This window comes from Humulus lupulus, chromosome 2 (genome assembly GCF_963169125.1).
Source record: "Humulus lupulus chromosome 2, drHumLupu1.1, whole genome shotgun sequence".
NCBI classification, from domain to species: Eukaryota; Viridiplantae; Streptophyta; class Magnoliopsida; order Rosales; family Cannabaceae; genus Humulus; species Humulus lupulus.
This window is the reverse complement of record NC_084794.1, coordinates 266,491,111-266,507,375: the sequence shown is the minus strand read 5'-3', so window position 1 is coordinate 266,507,375 and position 16,265 is coordinate 266,491,111. Positions and strand designations below refer to the sequence as shown.

Here is a 16,265-nt window from a genome sequence, read left to right as displayed (position 1 = left end):
TAGAAAGCTCATTCAATTATCTACAACTTTCTACAAATACTATTTTTCTAAATTCATAACATAACTGGGAAAAAATAGGTCGGAAGTTACAGTACCCTAAAGTTACGAAAAATCTATTTAATTATCTAAATCACAACTTAATCCACAAATATCTTAACTAACCATAAAATAACAAACTCTAATTCCCTAGGCTGATTTCAAATTTACTAAGCCCAAAATCTTATTGAGATTTTGGGCTTTATGTAAGCTCGATCCATAACACTTTTTAATAATATCATAATTAATTTATTCTTATGAAATCACCCCATTTTCCACAAACAAGACTACTAATATCATAAACCTATACTATACTATAATAATAATCATAACTACTAAAAAAATTAAACCTTATGTTATAATTAATATTTCTAAACTATAGGTTAAACTTATAAAATCCATAACTATTGCTACGAGTGTCCTACTAAGTCCCGACTTGAACTAAAATCCATGGAATCTAACATACTACAAACTAATACTAACTACTACTACTACTATCTAGCTAGTTAAGTAAATATTCTAGGACTCTACAAAAACCTGTTATAGAATGAGATCTTTTATCTTGAAAAAGAATAAGAATTGATTTATGTTAACCTGCTATTAGAATGGAAGGAAAGAAATTTAAAACTGATTAATAAAATTAGTAGAATGAAAAGTTGATGAAATTAACACCCTATGTATTTTTAATAGTGATTTTCATTTTTAGTTAATTTTGTTCATAGTTATTTATAATTTTTAAAATTAAATTCATTCATCTAAATATTCGGTTGCCAAATAGAAATTAAAAGAACAATTATTGGTAATTGGAAAATAGTCTTTGTGGGAACAGTACTCTATTTATCATCTATATTACTTAAATTGCTTGCGTACACTTGCGTATATATATTTTAACGATCAAGTTTTTGGTGTCGTTGCCGGGGACTTAATTTCCAATTTCAAAGGTAATTGTTGTTTGTTCTAATTTGGTTTTCTTTTCTTTTTATTGTTTTACACTTATTTGGATCAAGGTTGTATTGTGTTTCAGGAATTGTTGGTATATGCGAGGAAGTAGACAAAAGGAAATCATACCAATAGATCTTGAAATTGAGAGAACGTGCAGTCAGAACCGAAAGATAAAGAAAATGTTGGACTTTGCCATGGCTGAGAATGCAAATAATGTTATCAACAACAATGCAAATATGGGTAATGTAGTTGAAGCCAATCCACCATTAAGAAACTATGTACTCCCTACTGTTACGGGAATACATTCAAGCATTCGTCCTCCAACTGTTGAGGCAAATAATTTTGAGATAAAACCCTCTATTATTCAAATGGTGTAGAATTGTGTACAATTTGGGGGGGCTACCAAATGAGGATCCAAATCTCCATATCACAAATTTTTTAGAGCTATGTGCGACATCCAAAATGTATGGGGTGAGTAACGATGCTGTAAGATTGAGATTATTCCCATTTTCACTAAGGGACAGAGCTAAGAGTTGGTTGAATTCATTACAAGCCAACTCTATAGTTACTTGGGAAGATTTGGTGCAGAAATTCCTTGGTAAATATTTTCCTCCTGCCAAGTAAGCCAGAATAAGAGGAGAGATAACTAACTTCCATCAGCTAGATGGGAAGTCTTTATATGATGCATGGGAACAATTTAAAGAATTGCAAAGGAAATTCCCACATCATGGAATAGATAAGTAGCTGCTAGTTCATTTATTTTACAATGGTTTGGGGGACAATACAAGGACAATTATAGATGCAGCATCAGGAGGAGGTTTTATGAGAAAAAGCGCTAATGAAGCATATGAATTATTGGAAGAGATGGCCATGAATAACTATAATTAGCCTACTAAGCGCGAGAATAAGAATGTAGCAAGAGTCTTAGAAGTTGATCCAATTGCGCTATTGACCGCTCAAGTGGCATCTTTAACCAAGCAATTGCAACAGACTAATCTCGCCGCACAAGCAATGCAAGTACAAAATTTCGTGAGTTGTGAAATTTGTGGGGGACCACATTCTTATGAACAATGCCCGAGCATAGCTAGTTTCTCAACATATGTGAATAATATGCCTTTGGAACAAACACATGTTATTGGTAATTTTTCAAAACCTGTACCTAACACTTACTCTAATTCCTATACTCCTGCTTGGAAAAATTACCATAATTTGTCATGGAAAAATAATCAAGGGTTACAACCGCAGTATCCACAGTACCCACCTCAACAACCCCCTCATCAACCGACTTATGGATTACATTCTAGACCATATTATGATCCAAATCCACGCCCATCTCATCCACCACCACATCCTCAAATGTACCCACCAACAATTTAGCCAGACCAAGTAAATCAATTCATGACAGAGACAAGGTCTTCAATCAAGAGTTTGGAGACACAAATAGGTCAATTTACTCAAATGTTTTCTAATAGACAACAAGGGAATTTGCCTTGTTCCACAGAGATAAATCCTAAAGAGCAATGTCAAGCTACCACTCTGAGGAGTGGGACTAAGCATGATGGACCCGACAATAGATGACAAGGGGAAGAAGACAGAGGATCAACATGTTACTAGTCCAATACAAAAGGAGGTTACTGAAGACCTTCCAAAGACAGAAAAACCAAAATACACCAAGCCTACACCAAGGATTCCATATCCTCAACGATTTCAGAAGGCTGATATTGACAAACAATTCTCCAAATTTCCTGAGGTATTTAAGAAACTTCACATTAACATTCCTTTTGTTGAGGCTCTAGAACAAATGCCTAGTTATGTCAAGTTTATGAAAGAGATATTGTCTAATTAGAGAAAAATGGAGGATTATGAAACTGTTGCATTAACTGAAGAGTGTGGTGCAATTATCCAAAAGAAGCTTCCTCAAAAGTGAAGAGATCTGGGCAGTTTCACTATACCTTGCACCATTGGGAACTTTCATTGTGAGAGAGCTTTATGTGATTTGGGTGCAAGCATAAATTTAATGCCGCTGTCTATATTTAAAAGGCTTAGTTTGGGGGAAGCTAGACCCACTACTATTACTCTTCAACTGGCTAATCATTCATTAACACACCCTAGAGGTATTATAGAGGACATTCTAGTAAAGGTAGATAAGTTCATTTTTCCAACGAAGTTTCTTGTATTAGATATGGAGGAAGATGAGGACGTGCCTATTATATTGCGACGACCATTTTTTGCCACAGGGCAAGCATTGATAGGCGTTCAGAAGGGAGAATTAAGACTTAGAGTATAAGGTGATGAGGTTGTTTTTAATGTTTTCAAAGCTTTGAAATATCCTTAAGCTAGTGATAGTTGTTTTTGTGTTAGTGTATTGGAGGAACCAAGTAAAGGGGTCCAGTTTATTAAGGATCCACTGGAGATGAGTTTAATTGCATGTCCTGGAGAGTGTGCTGGTACTAAAGTCAGTGAGTATGTTAAGTGGTTGAGTTCATCAGGGAAAATTTATAAAAAGAAATATGAGGAATTAGGGCAAGTGCCTGAGAGACCTCTCCCATTGATTGAGAAGCCACCCGCTCTTGAGTTAAAAACCTTACCTGATCATCTTAAGTATGCTTATTTGGGTAATAATGACACTCTCCTAGTTATTATTTCAGCTTCTTTGTATGTGACTGAAGAAGAGAAGCTTCTTATAGTATTAAGGGCTCACAAACTAGCAATTGGATGGACTTTGGTAGATATTGAGGATATTAGTCCTTCAACAGTGATGCACCATATATTAATGGAGGAGAATAGTAAGCCTAGTATTGATGATCAATGAAGGCTCAATCCTTCAATGAAAGAAGTGGTAAGGAAAGAAATCCTTAAATGGTTGGATGTAGGGGTAATTTACCCAATATCTGATAGTGCTTGGGTTAGTCCTATCCAGGTAGTTCCAAAGAAGGGTGGCATGACGGTGGTTAAAAATAATAATAATAATAATGAAGTTATTTCAACTCTTACGGTGATGGGGTGGAGAATTTGTATTGATTACCGCAAGCTAAATAAGGCCTCTAGAAAAGACCATTTCCCTTTACCTTTTGTAGATCAGATGCTAGATAGATTGGCATGCCATCCTTATTACTACTTCTTGGATGGGTATTCCGGATTCCATCAAATTCCTATAGCATCAGAGGATCATGAAATGACTACCTTCACATGTCCTCATGGAACATTTTCCTTTCAGAGGATGCCATTTGGGTTATGTAATGTTCCCACCACCTTTCAAAGATGTATGATGTCAATCTTTCAGACATGGTGGAAAAAGGTATTGAAATTTTTATGGATGACTTTTCAGTCTTTGGACCCTCTTTTGATGGATGTTTAGCTAATTTGGAAAGGATTCTGAAAAGATGTGAGGAGTCAAATTTAATATTAAACTAGGAGAAATGTCACTTTATGGTGACAGAAGGAATAGTCTTGGGCCACAAGATTTCACGCCACGAAATTGAGGTAGACAGGGCCAAGATTTCGAAAATAGAAAATTTACCTCCTCTAGTGCCTGTTAAAGGGGTTCGTAGTTTTTTTGGGCCATGCTATATTTTATAGGACATTCATAAAGGACTTTTCAAAAATTTCAAAGCCGTGATCTACTTTACTTATGAATGGTGTGGTATTCAACTTTGATTCTAATTATTTAAGGGCATTAACACACTAAAGGATAAATTGGTATCTGCTCCAATTTTTGTATCACCAAATTGGGAAATTCCTTTTGAATTAATGTGTGATGCTAGTGATTATGCAGTAGGAGCGATTCTTGGACAGCGAGTTGACAATGTATTCTGAATAATTTACCATGCTAATTGAACCTTGAATGATGCTCAATTAAATTATGAAACTACTGAGAAGCAATTACTTCCAATAGTCTTTGCATTTAACAAGTTCATGCCATATTTAATTGGTAATAAGGTGATTATTTGCACAGATCATTTAGCTATTAAGTATCTTATGACCAAAAAGGATGCTAAACCTCGCCTGATTTGATGGGTCCTATTATTGCAAGAGTTTGATATGGAATTTGTGATAAGAAGGGGACATAAAATCTAGTTGCTGATCATTTATCTAGATTGGAAAAAGAAGAAGAGCATGATGCAAAAGAGGAGCCAATTGATGAAAATTTTATGGATGAACAATTATTTTTGATTGAATGTGAAGAGAAGATACCATGGTTTACAGATTATGGCAACTATTTGGTAGCTAAAGTTGTGCCTCCGAACATGTATAGGCAGCAACTAAAAAAGTTCTATTCGGAAGTTAAGCGTTATTATTGGGATGAGCACATTCTTTTTTGTCATTATGCTGATCAAGTGATTAGAAGATGTGTCCCAGAAGAGGAAATTATTTCCATACTTTACATTGTGGTGGTCACTTTGGGGGAACAAGGACAACAATAAAAGTTTTGCAATGTGTGTTTTATTGGCCTACATTATTTAAAGATGCTAATGCCTTTGTTAAGAGTTGTGATCATTGCCAAAGGACCGGTAATATATCCAGAAGAGATCAAATGCCAATGACTGGAATTCTAGAAGTTGAGTTGTTTGATGTATGGGGAATAGATTTTATGAGACCTTTCCCATCATTCTATAATAATAAGTACATTTTATTGGCAGTAGATTATGTTTCTAAATGGGTTGAAGCTGTAGCAACTCCTACTTGTGATGGTAAAGGAGGTACTTAAATTTCTTCATAAGAATATTTTTACTCGGTTTGGTACTCCAATAGCCATTATTAGTGACATGGGCAGTCATTTCTGTAATAAATCATTCACAGCTCTACGCGCTCGTTAGGGAGTTCATCATCGAAAGTCACTGTTTTATCATCCACTTGCTAATGGTCAAACTGAAGTGTCAAACCGGGAAATTAAAAGTATTTTAGAAAAAAAATATAAACACATCAAGGAAAGATTGGTCGAAAAAGCTTGATGATTCATTGTGGGCATATCGCACAGCTTTTAAGACTCCGATTGGTATGTCACCATATCGGTTGGTGTTCGGGAAGGCGTGTCATTTACCTGTTAAACTTGAACATCGAGCTTATTGGGCGGTAAAAAAGTTGAATGTTGATTTATTTATGGTGGGGCACAATAGGCTTTTAGAGTTGAATGAGCTCGAAGAATTTTGAAATGAGGCTTATGAAAATGCAAAGATTTATAAAGAAAGGTCTAAGGCTTTTCATGATAAAAGGATAATTAGAAAGGATTTCTAACCAGGAGATAAAGTTTTGTTATTTAATTCTAGATTGAAGTCATTTCCAGTAAAACTAAAGTCTAGATGGTTGTGACCTTTCATAGTTGTGGTCTCATTACCTTATGGAGCAGTACAGATTCATAGCGAGAAAACATGACATTTTAAAGTAAATGGTTAGAGGTTAAAGCATTATTTGGAAGGACCGGTGGAAAAGTGCAAATATGTGATGGTTTTGGAACCCCTTTAAATATGGTATTCAGCGTCCAGCTAAATGACGTTAACGACAGCACTATAGGAGGGATTCCTATATTTTATTTTAGTTTTTGTTTTTATTTTTAATTTGTGTAAAATTTTATTTATTTTTATTTTGGATTTGTAAAGTTTAACTATTTTAATTTTATTTATTTTTAGTATAAAGTCTGTAAAAAAAATCGTGCAAATTGTGAAAAGGTTGTTTTTCAATTAGTCTTCAAACCAAGTCGTGACTTGAGCTTGTAAGTCATGACATTAACACAATTCAAAGAGCGCATGGAAATTGAAGGAGGGCCAGGTCGTGACTTGGGCTTAAAGGTCGCGACCCTTGGCAAAAACAGAGAGCATTGGAGTTTTTTAAAATAGAGGTGGGTCGCGACTTGATGAGGTTGAGTCGCGACGCCTGGGAAGAAGAAAATCTAGAAATTTTGATGTGGGCCGCAACTTGCCCTATCTGGGTCACGACACGCCTGTGTCAGAAAGAAGAACAGTTGTTTTAAAATCGTTTTTTCTAAGCCATACCTCTCATTTTTCATTTCCTTTCCTCCCAAACCAATTTTTCTTTCGCAAAAGCTCTCAAATTTCTTCCCTTATCCTTCTATTTCAAATACCCTTAAGCCATATCCTTAATTTTTAATTCCTATTTCATATTGATCTCTTTCTTCTTTGCTTTTCAACTAACCCTAATTGTTTTCTATTGGTAAGAAGTGAAGATTGAATGAAGCATTGAGGAGTGGGTAGTCTTCCAGAATCAAGGGCTTGTAAGTTTTCTCTTTTTGAAGTTTTAATTGAAGTAATTTTATGCTAAGGGATTGAATTGGGTTGTTGAACTGCCTTGTTAGTATAGTTAGTGTCTTTGAGTGATATTTTTGGAGTTATTCAGTGGAAGAAATTACAGTAAATTAGGGTAAGTGCTGCCAAATTTTTGGGTTGTCATATTTGATCAATTGTGTATGTATGGATCCAAGAAAACAACATACTAGGGCTGCCTCTTCTAATAACGCTAATTGCCCTTCAACATCTCTATAACGACCTAAATTTGCTAATAAGGCTTAGGGCCTTGATTAGCGTGCCTGGAGGGCAATAAGTGATTTATTGCTATAATATAAGAATTTGTGTGAGATTAGAAATGCATGTTTAGGTGAATTAAATATGCATGTGGGCCCTGTTTGGTTATTAGGGGCATGTTTGTAATTTTATCTCGTTGAGGGCATAAATGTGATAATTGTAATAACTGTGATATACTTGTGATATATCTGTGTTGCACGATCCGAGACATTCCTAGGGAGCTGTTAGCCAGAAAGTCACAACGAGGTCGAAAATCCGACTCGGGGCAAGTTGAGGGGTATTTTTGTTATTAGACGTTTTATGGGGTTATCAGGTTATGGAAATAAATATTTGGAGATATATTCGAGGTTATAATGTTTAGGAGGGAATATTGGGGAAATTTACCATTTTTCCCTCGGGGACGTTTTTGGCACCCCGAGCTTTGAGGTAACCTTAAAGACCAAAGTTAAATAAAACAGAATTCAGGAAACACTTAGAAAATTGGAGAAACCGACCCAAGTTCTCTCTTTTTATTTTCTCTAAGTAATACCAAGGGAAATTTTGGTGGAAACTAATCAAAACTAAGGAAGTGGGCTGAGAAATCTTGGGAGCTAGAAGCTTGAAGCTTAAGGACCTAATTTTGAGACTCAACTCAGCTCAAGGTAAGTTTTAATCTTAGTAAATTATACTGGTTTTAAACTGAAATTCTAGAGTATTGCATGTGTGTGGAGTGAAGAATTGACTTGGAGTTTGATGAGGTTTTCAGCTTGAATTCTTGTTAGGTTTTGTTGCTGAGTTCATGGTATAACTTCTATGATGGTTAGATTGAGTTGTTAGGTTGATTTTGGGGTTAATTAGATGGATTTTCGTGGCAAAAATGGAGGGTTTTGTTTGGGTTCGAAGGGTCGGGCCGCAACATTGTTATTGCTGAGCCGCGGCCCTCTGAAGCATTTTGGTGGCTAGGAAGGAGGGTCGGCCACGACATGCCCTTGCTTGAGCCGCGGCGCGCCGGCCCTGTTTTGGGATTGCTCTCTGGTTGGGGGCGGGCCGCAGCATGGCCTAATGGGGTCACGACTCTTAGTGCATTTTTGGGTGTTTAAGAGGTTTTAGGCTTGGGAATTCAAAGGTTAAGGCTCGAGATGGGTTTTATCACCCGAATTGATAGAATTCAAGGTCCCGGAGATTAGAATTATGACCCAAAGTTATTTAATGGTTTAGAACTTGATGGATGGATATTGTTGGTGCGTTGTTACTAAGGTTTCAGCGAGGCTCAGACTAGGGGACTGTGCTCAGGACATCGATGCTTGGAAAGCTCAGGACACAAGTAAGAAAACTATTATACCTGTAGAGCTTTTGTTGCAGGGCACGACCCTATATGTGATTGTGTTGCAGGGCATAGCCCTTTAATTGAGTTTATTCATGTTTAAGTATACGTCTAATTATGCTATGTGTGCATATATGTGAATGAACAACAAGGGATGGGAACGGTGAAGGCCGAGAGTGGCAAGGTCGAGAACGGCAAGGGGCCGAAAGCAGCGTTTAGCACACGGGGTGCGAGTTGCCAGGGTGAGACCCTATAGGATACTTGGGATATCCTCACGATGTGGACCGCAAACCCAGGGCCTGGTAAAGCGCCTGGGACGGCATGGCCGTATGTGATTAGCTTGGTGATGGCTTGTTTATATGTTAAGTGTGTAATAAGCATATGTTATCTGCTTGTGAGAGTTTTCTTGCTGGGCTTCGGCTCATGGGTGCTCTGTGGTGCAGGTAAGGGCAAGGGGAAGGAAGACCAACCATGAGTACGGAGAGCGTGAGGCGGCGCATACATGTTTGGCCTGCCTGGCTGTCACGGCCAGGATTTTGGGAGATGATTGTACTAAACCCAGATTTTGTCATTTAGTCGACCTTAGTTATTCTTTTGAGTTGTAAATATTTCTAAATAGTATTTTGGGATCCCAAATATTAAGCGCTTTATGAATTTCAGTGAATGGATTTATTTTCAAAGTTTATGACTCTGTTTATGGTTTAATTACACTTTCTTCTTAAAACCTCGATTAGCAAGTTAAATGCACGTTTTAATTCACACTTAGAGAAATTATGATATAGTTGGTGCTCTTGTAGTCTATTGAGCGTCAACCTTAGGTGCTCCTCATGCTCCTCCTTAGTCTTTGAGTAGATAAGGATATCATCTATAAACACCACTACAAATTTATCCAAGTAGTCCTTTAACACCTTGTTCATCATATCCATAAAAGTTGATGGGGCGTTAGTGAGTCCAAAGGATATCACCAGGTACTCATAGTGCTTGTAGCGGGTTCTGAATGTTGTTTTAGGAATATATCCTTCCTTCACCTTTAGCTGATGGTACCCAGATCGCAAATCAATCTTTGAGAACACTGCTGCCCCTAGGCAAAGGATATTTGTTCTTAATCGTGACCTTATCGAGTTCTCAAGAATCGATGAACATTCTCATACTTTAGTCCTTCTTCTTCACAAACAGAAATGGTGCTCCCCATGGTGAATGGCTAGGTCGTACAAATCCCTTGTCCAACAATTCTTGTAGCTGGGTTTTGAGTTCCTTTAACTCTACATGTGTCATTCGGTAGGGTGCTTTGGATATTGGTGTTGTTTTTGCTGCAAGTTTGATCACAAATTCGATTTCTCTGCCCAGGGGTAAACCTGGTAAGTCCTCGGGAAACTCCTTCGGGAACTCACAAACAAGGTGAACATTCTTAGGTTTTAGCTCAGTCTCTTTAGTCTTATCCACAATATTTTCCAAAAATGTTGAATACCCATGTTGCATCATGTTCCAAGCTTCTAATACAGAAATGATAGGTGTGCGTCATCCCATCACTTATCCCTTAAAAGAAAAGAGTTCTCCTTCCTCAGGTCTGAACTCCACTGTCTTTCTCCGACAGTCTATCGTTGCTCCAAGTATAACATCATAATCTGCTATGTGTAACTCTATGAGGTCTGCCCTCAGCTACTATGGTAGCTAACTGTAACAACCTAGTTGACGACATAATTTCTTCTGATGGTAACATGGTACTAAAACTATGCTCAAATAATTTACAAGGCAATCCCGTTTATCAATTACTTTTATAGCAACATAAGAGTCAGTCGCTCCAGAATCAATGAGGACTCTACATATCATACTAGAAATAGGAAGCTGACCTGTGATGATAGTGTTACTATTGGCTGGTTCCTTTTGAGTCAAGGCGAAGATTCTTGCTAGTTATAGAATGCCATTGTTGCCTTGCCTTGCCCTTCTCCTGCTCTCCATTGTGGGCAATCATTCTTCAAATGACATGTCTGACTGCACTTGTAACATTTGTTTGTGCCTGTCTGACATTCCCCCAAATGTAGACGTGAGCATTTAGGACAGTTGGGGTACTCAACTTTGTGGTTATTGTGGTTTCCACAGTTATGGCTATTGTTGTGACTGCTATGGTTATTATCGTGGTTACGGTTGTTATGATTGTTGACATTCGGAGTCGAGGGTCTGGGCCTCTTATCATTGCCATTACTTTGTCCTTCATGAGCCTTCCTCTTGTTGCCCCCATGGAAACCCTTGTTTCAGTTGGCCTTCCTTCTTGCAGAACTATCCTTCCATATGTGGTCCTCTGTGTATTCCGCATCAAGAGCCTTATTCAAAACCTCAGCGTAACTAACCACTTAAGCACTGGTCCTCTTGACATTTCTAGCAATCATAGGCTAAAATCCTCTCATAAACCTTTGGACTTGCATGGCCTCAATTGGTACTATCTCATGTGCAAACCTCACCAACCTATCAAATTTTTTAGCATAATCGGTGACAGAAAGGTTTCACTGAACCAAAGTCACAAATTCATCAACCCTGGTAGCCAGTACAACTGCACTATAATACTTCTTGCTAAACGCTTGAACAAAATTAGCCCAGTTCATAGTGTTTAGGTCATGGGTCTACTTCACCACGTCCCACCATATCATTGCATCCATCTTAAGTAGGTGAGTTGCACACGAAATCCTCTGATGGTCATTCATCTCCATATGGTCATAGATAGCCTCCATTGACTTTAACCAATCTTCTGCCACCATAAGGTTGACTTTCCCTTCATGTTAGGTGGAGATTGCTACCTAAAACGTTCATAGACTGGCACAAAACCATAAGCCATTGGCAATGGTGCAGGTGCTGGTACTGGAGGCTTAGGCTGTGCGAACGATACTTGGGATACTTGTTGGGCTTGGGCTAACTCTTCATCCCTCTATCTCAACTGTTCTCTCAACCTTGACATCTTTATAGCTAAATCAACTACTGGTGCAGCTAGGGCTGCTGGCTAGGCTGCTGGCATTCTCATGTCGGGGATTTCAGCAGTAGTACGGTTTTCAGAGGCACCTCTTCCTCAGCCTCTTCACTTTCCACCTCTTGTGCCTCTTCCTCTTGTTGACGTGATGAAATTCTAAGGTACCAAAAGAAAATCATAAGAGAGGATAATTGCATAGTGTTTTGATTACTTAAGGGCTAATCCTAAAAGTTTTCATGCATACTTATATCCATACATCATCTAGAGTTTGCAAAGGAAGAGAAAAATATAGATAGAACTTATAAATATCCATAGTTACTGAAAAGTGCCACACAATCAAAACATCCCAAAATGACCATAATAATCCAAAAGTTTTCAAGGGTCTTTGTGAAAATCTCATTTATTTAAATAGAAATATTTGGAGGAATTTTGAAAAGGACTCTAGTCCTCTACTGTGGACTCATCCTCTGAATTTTAATCAAAAATGCCTTTCGAGATATGTAAGTAGTTAGGGGCACTAGCCATCGTCCTCAACCTGATGCTCACTTTTGGTATGCCGTGTAATGCTTCTTGACATGCAATTTCCCCTTCTAAGTCGTGTACCGTCTTGAAACGTTCCTCCAAACATCCGTCCTCATTCTTAATTAGGACTACCTCTAATCGGTGGAACTCATAGTTGTCCATGAGGTCATAAATGGTGTACTTGATGGTATCAAAATCCAAGTCATCCTGGAGGAAGCCAGGCCATGCTGCGGTCAATTGGAGAAGAGCTTCGGGGTATATTACAAGAGCATTGGGGATCACCAACTTGAACAAGGCTTACAACCTTTGTCCAAAAGCTTATTTCCCCCTATCTCAAGCACTAAGCAGTTCTCTCAATATTTGAAATAGCTCTCTGGAATAATCAAGTCTTTTGATGTATGTCTAGCCAAGTGCTCTAGTGGATAGAAATAATGTTGTCCTACAAGTGAGCAATAGGCTCATATTTATAGAGTTTTCAGACACCCTTTGAATTTCAAATTCCACCAACTCTCATGGCTGTTACCAATGTTTAATTGGATAATTATGAAATTGAAAAGGAGTTTGGGGAGTTACATGAGGTGTTAGAACAGTTGAAGATGGAAAAGGAAGTTGGAGTTGGCTATTAGCATCCCTAGTCACGGCCAGAGATGTTCTTGCTCGCGGCCACAGCTCCAATTTTAACAAAACTCAACTTTTGCATTTCCAAATGGTTCTATCCTCTTTCCAGATGACTTTGTAACCTCCAAACACACTATGGGGGTTAAAATCATGTCTCCAACATGTTGGTTTTTATTGATCAAATCAGAGATTATGCGCAGCGGAACAACAATCAAATTGTCAGATTAATCCCATAAGATTTCTAGATCTACTTCTTCACACTCATATATATATTGAACCAAGGACAAGAATAGAAACATTACCTCAGGTCCTTCCTTGCTGCTATCTTTTCGTATGGCTGAATCCTTGAGATCTCACACCAAGATCTTCCAAAATGTTCTCAGTCACCCAAAGAACGAGTGTGGGCTCGCTATACAAATAATAGGCAATAAGTGTGGGCTCGCTATACAAATAATAGGCAATAACTATTTATCAGATATTCTCAACACATGAGATCTGATAAAGTTTGGACCTAGGTTTTGTGAAGAATAATGACCTTTGTTTTGTCACTGATCTTTTTCTCTGAGAGAATCCTAGATATTTTTCTATCCCTGAAAACTTACGTTCTGTGAAAACTGATATCCAATATTTAATAATATCAAATATATTAAAATATTTGTTATTTTAAACAAATTCAAAATAACTGATCAGTTATCAGATTTTTGTTTAAATAATAATATTTAAATCAAATCAAAATATCTCATTATTTATTTAATATTTAAATAACTAAAATTGTGGAATCAAGAGACCAAGTCTATCTCTTATGCATGTAGCACAGTGCATGTGCACTGTGCCACACGTGTACCACATGCATATGCATGCATGTGATTTTTCCCAATTTTTATTATTATTTAAATATCAAAAATCCCAAAAATAAATTAATTCAAAATTAATTATATTTTTGTTAAATCAAATAATTAATTAATTACACATAATTAAACAATAATTATGTTTGATACATAGAAAAATATTTTACTTATCACATAAGTCCTTTTTGCCCATTTTTGTATTTGCCTTTGACAGTGATTGTTTGAGCCATTCTGGGGACCATGGACCTATAACATTAAGCTCCAATAAATTGAAACTAAATAATTAAACTCTTTAATTATAATAGTTAATTTATTAATTCTGATATTACTCCACTATAAATTCAGAATTGCACTCTTTATGTTATAGATATACTTTTACAGAAATCTTTTTCTTAAGTCGTCCATTGATATAACCATCTTACAATAGTTCAACCCTCTAATTAATTAGTTCATAAATTAGAATGGGAGAATTACCATTTAACCATTCTAATTTATTTCTTATTCCTTAAGTACCATTAATTCACTAGTGAATAATTAATCTATAATCTAATTATAGATTTGAACTCAAAATCATTCAGTTCCAGAATTAACCCTTAAGGGAACTAATATACGATCCGTTAGGAAAGATTAGATTCCGTGTTGTTGATACATGTTCCCAGCCATCCATGATATTAAATCTCCAAAACAAAAGTCATTAGCCTCATTCTTTGAAGAGACCTTAACGAGTGAATCAAAAGATTTAATAAACATGAACAGGAGTTCATGAACACTCAGGATTTAGGTTGATCTATAAATTATCATCAGTTATGATATGAATTACAAGTCTTTATTGTTAAATGGTTTTTGGATAAAGACTTTAATTCATATCAATCCATGTCATATATAATCATATTATATAAAGCACATTTACCGAGATGTCTTACCACATCAATAATCCGAATCTAGATTATTTGTATCATTATGATACTCAGTAAACCGTACTTACAACTCCAATTAAAGAATTCCATAACTTTAATTTGTCGTTGTTGACCATTTTTTTTATTCATTCATGTGATCTTAATTCTCTCGTACTAATACAAGATCACATCCTCAATAATGAATATGGAATTTTTCTGATATTTACAAAATTATTCAAACAATAATTTAACAATCTAAATATGACAATAATAATAAACCATTGTATTTATTTATTCACAGAAAAAAACAAATGTCTTTACATGCTTTTAGGACACACTCCTAACAATCTCCCACTTGTACTTAAAGCAAGTGAGGCATTTCTCTCAATCCCATATTACGTACATGACCCTCGAATTGCTTTGCTGGAAGCGTCTTCGTGAATGGGTCCCCAGGTTGTGTTCTGATGCGATTTTCAGAATGGTCACATCTCCTCTATGTACGATTTCTCTGACTAAGTGGTATTTGCGCTCTATATGCTTTCCCCTCTTGTGGCTTCTTGGTTCTTTAGAATTGGCCACTGCTCCACTGTTATCACAGTATAGAACAAGTGGTTTTTCCACTTCTGGAACTACTTCCAAATCTATGTAGAACTTTTTTAGCCAAACTGCTTCCTTAGCTGCTTCACAAGCTGCTATGTATTCAGCTTCCATGGTTGAATTAGCTATACTGGATTGCTTAATGCTTCTCCAGACAACTGCTCCACCACCAAGAGTGAATACTGACCCAGAAGTAGATTTTCTACTATCCTTGTCAGATTGAAAATCTGAGTCAGTGTGTCCAGTAGGTTCGAGGTCACTACCCGAATATACTAGCATATAGTCTCTCGTTCTCCTGAGATACTTGAGAATATGTTTCACCGCAATCCAGTATTCCAAACCTGGATTTGATTGATAACGACTGACAATTCCTACTGCATAACATATGTCAGGTCTAGTACATAACATTGCATACATTAGGCTCCCTACAGCTGATGCATAGGGATACTTTCTCATGTCCTCTTGCTCTTGTAGTGTCTTTGGACACTGATCTTTGCAAAGAGAAATTCCATGTCTGGTTGGTAATTGACCCTTTTTGGAATTCTCCATAGAGAATCTTTCAAGCACTTTATCTATATAATTTTCTTGTGAAAGTGCTAGGAGCTTGTTCTTTCTATCTCTTAGAATTTTAATGCCTAGAACATAGCTCGCTTCTCCCAAATCTTTCATTTGGAATTTGTCAGCCAACCATTTCTTTACATTTGATAATGTCTCTACATCATTCCCAATGAGTAGGATATCATCAACGTAAAGAACTAAGAAAACCACAATTTTTCCTTTGATGTATTTATAAACACATGCTTCGTCAACATTTTGTTCGAAACCATATGTTTTAATAGTTTCATCAAATGTTAAGTTCCAAGATCTTGATGCTTGTTTCAATCCATATATGGATTTCAACAATTTGCATACCTTTTTATCTTGATCCTTCTTTATGAACCCTTCTGGTTGTTCCATATAAATGGTTTCATCAAGGTGGCCATTCAGAAAAGCTGTCTTGACGTCCAT

The 16,265-nt window shown here is 36.7% G+C and overlaps 1 non-coding gene across 1 annotated transcript; it reads right to left on the bottom strand.

Moving 5' to 3' along the window:
• Positions 1–1,605: 1,605 nt before the first annotated feature.
• On the bottom strand, positions 1,606–1,712 carry LOC133820672 (small nucleolar RNA R71). The gene has a single exon (XR_009887074.1). It is a non-coding gene; the product is annotated as a small nucleolar RNA R71 (small nucleolar RNA).
• Positions 1,713–16,265: the final 14,553 nt, after the last annotated feature.